Below are 3,291 nucleotides of genomic sequence, written 5' to 3' on the forward strand. Positions count from 1 at the left end.
TGCCATCGCCTTGCCCTTCTCTGCCCTGTCCCAGTACTGACCTGGCCGTGCCATTTCCCTGCCCTACCCTGCCTTGGCTATGTCCTGGCTCAGTTCTGGCCCTTGCACCGGTCCGGGCCTGGACATGCTCTGACACTGCCTCAGTCTTGGCACTAGCCTGGCTCTTTCTTGGCATCAGCGCTGCTCTCTCTGTGGACCAGCTCTTGTCCTGTCCTGCACTGGCCATACCGTGCCCTGCCCTGCCCTACCCTGACACAGCCCTGGCTCAGCCCTGGCCCAGCTCTGGCCTTGGCATTGCCCCTGGTCCTGCCATATTTCTTGCCCTGTCCCTACCCTGGCCTTGGCCCTGACCCTTACCTTGCTCTGGCCCTGCCCTTGCCCTAACGCAGCTGATGGCCCTGTCATGGCCCTGCCCTGGACCTGTCCTGTCCCTGGCCCTTACCTGCTTGAGACCTTGCCCTGGTTCTCTCCTGGCCCTGGCCCTATCCTGGACTTGCACTGCTCTGGCCCTTGCCCTGACTCTGGTCCTGTCACTGGCCTAGCCCCAGCCCTGTTGCTGGTCTTACCATGGCCCAGACACTGCCTTGGCCCTGCCCTGACACTGTCCTGGACCCTGGCTGTGCCAAGAAACTGCACTGTCCTTGCCCTTGTTTTGCCCCTGCCCCGAACCTGGTCCTGCCCAGGTCATGGCCGTGGCCCTGGCCCTGACGCTGCCCTGGCTGTTCCCTGGCCCTGTCCAGGTCTTGGCCCTGGCGTGGCCCTGCCCTATCTTGGTGCTAGGTATTCCTGGCTATGCCTTGCCTGCCACGGCCCTGCTTTGGCCCTAGCCTGGCTTTGACCCTGCACTGGCCCTATCTTGGACTTCACCCTAGCCTCACCTGGGCACTGTGTTGGACCTGGCCATAGCACAGACCTGGTTGTGGCCATGACCCTGGCCCTGCCATGGCCCTGTCCCAGACCGTAGCCCTGCCAGGTAGCTGTCCAGGCCCTGCTCTGGGCCTGGCTTTGTCGCTGGTTCTTAAATGACCCTGGCCCTGCCCCTGCCCTTGCCCTTGCCCTGACACTGGCCTTGGACATGTCCATTGTCCTAACCCTGGCCCTGCCCTGGAGCTGCCACTGCCTTGGCCCTGCTCCGGCCCCAGCCATAGACCTGCCCTGGTTGGTCATGCCCTGACTTAACCCTGTGCTAACCCCGGGCCTGCGCCAGCCTATCCTGGCCTTGCCCTCCCTTTGTCCCTGCCCTGACCCTGCCTTGGCCCTCACACTGGCCTTAGCACAGACCTGGTCATATCTGTGTTCTTGGCCCGGCATTGACCCCTGCTCCTGACCCTGATCCTGCCATGGCCCTGTCCCTCCCCTGGCTCTGTCCTGGTCTTCTGCTGACCCTGACACAGACCTTGGCCCTGCCCCAGCCTTGTCCTAGACGTGGCCATGGCCCTGCCTCTGCCCTGGACCGGCGCTGGCACTGGCATGCACCCTGGCCCTGGCCCTTCGCTACTTAAGGCCATACCCTGGCCCAGCCCTGGTCCTGACCCTGTCCTGGCCCTCATTTGGCCTGGCTCTACCCTGGCATGCTATTGCGGCCCTAGACCTGACCCTGTCTCTGTCCCTGTCCTGGCCCTAGCCCCATTGCTGGTCCTGCCATGGCCCTTGTCCTGACATTGCCCTTTCCCGGTCTTGGCCCTGGCCCTGTCCGAGCCCTGCTCTGGCCCTGGTCTGAACCCTGGCCCTGCAACGGACCTGCCTTGGCCCTGCCCAGACCCTGGCTCTGGCCCTACCTCTGCCCAGGCCATACCCTTGCCCTGGCCTGGACCCTGGTCCTGGTCCTTGCCTGCCCCAGCCGTGGCCCTGGCCCTGCCCTGCCTGTGCCCTGTTCTATCATGGGCTGGACCTGCCATGGCCTGGTCTTGCCATTGCTGTGCCCTAGCCTGCCCTGCTTGTGCCCTAGATCTGCCCCAGCCTTTGCCCTGCATTGGTTGTAGACTTGACTCAACCCTGGACCTTCCCTGACCTTGCCTCAGCCCTGGCACTACCCTAGCCTTGCCTTGGCATTTGCCCTACTCTCTCTATGGCCTGGCTCTGTCCCTACCTTGCACAGGCTATGCTCTGCCCTGCATGTCCCAGCCTGGGCCCAGCCCTGGTCTTACCGTATTCCTGGACCCAGCCGTACACATTTTCTGGCCCTGACCTTGCCCTGGCCCTCTCCTGGCCCTTCTTTGGTCGTTCCCTGCTCTTCCATACCCTGGCCTTGCCCTTACCCTACATTGGCCCTGCACTGTTCCTGCCCTACCCTGGCACTGCCTTGGCCCCAGCCCTGCCTTCTCCCTGGCCTTGCCCTTCCCCTGCCCTGGCCTGACCCCAGGCCTACCGAGTCCATGAAATGGCCCTGGACCTGCCTTGCCATCCTCTGTCCTGGCCCTGTATTGTCTCCACCATGCCCTGGTCCAGCGATTGCCCTGGCCCTGTTGCTAATCCTGCCACTGCTATGACCCTGCCCTGTTTTTGGCCATGCCTTGTGCTTCCCTAGCCCTGCCCTGCCTTTGCCTTGGCCCTACCATGGCCTTCTCCTACCCTGGCCTGGCCTTACCCTGGTCTTTTCTACCCTGGCCTTGCCCTTCCCTGGTCTTGCCCTGCCCTGGCCTTACCCTGCCCTGGACTTGGCTTTGCCTTGTCCTGGTTCTGGTACTTCCCTGGCCCTGACCTTGCTCTGGATCCTCTCTGGTTCTGCCTTCTCCGTGGCCCTGCCCTTGCTCTGGCCCTGTCCCCGGCCCAGCCTTAACCCTGGCCCTGAATCTGACAATCCTCAGACCCTGCCCTGGCCCTGCCTTGGCCCTGTGCTATCTTAGTCCTGTACTGGCCCTGAACTCACCCTGGCCCTACCCTCACCCTACACTGGCCCTGCCCTACCCTGGCCTTGCCATGCCCTGGCCCTGCCTTTGTCCTGCCCTGGCTCTGGTTCTGCCGTGGACTTGCCCTTGCCCTGGATCCTCCCTGGACATGTTTTTTCCATGGTCCTTCTCTGGCCTTGCCCTTGCCCTGTCCCCTTTCTTGTCCTGCCATTTTTCTGGCCCTGCCCTGTCCTTGTCCTGGACCTGGCTCTGGCTCTGGACCTCCCTGTCCCTGCCCTGCCATATGCTGGCCCGTTCCTTGCTCTACACTGACCCTGCCCTGCCTTGGCCCTGTGCTACCCAAGCCCTGCCCTGGCCTTCTGCTGGCCCTGATCCTGCCATGGCCCTTGCCCTGCCATGGCCCTGCCCTGGCCCTGGTTCTGCCCTGTTTCTGGCCCTGGCC

General features: G+C 63.6%; 1 pseudogene; it reads left to right on the top strand.

Moving 5' to 3' along the window:
* The first annotated feature begins 1,075 nt into the window (after positions 1–1,075).
* LOC129467468 (tyrosine-protein phosphatase non-receptor type 23-like) lies at positions 1,076–2,846 on the top strand (annotated as a pseudogene).
* The last annotated feature ends 445 nt before the right edge of the window (positions 2,847–3,291 follow it).

This window comes from Symphalangus syndactylus, chromosome 18 (assembly GCF_028878055.3).
Source record: "Symphalangus syndactylus isolate Jambi chromosome 18, NHGRI_mSymSyn1-v2.1_pri, whole genome shotgun sequence".
Lineage (NCBI taxonomy): Eukaryota > Metazoa > Chordata > Mammalia > Primates > Hylobatidae > Symphalangus > Symphalangus syndactylus.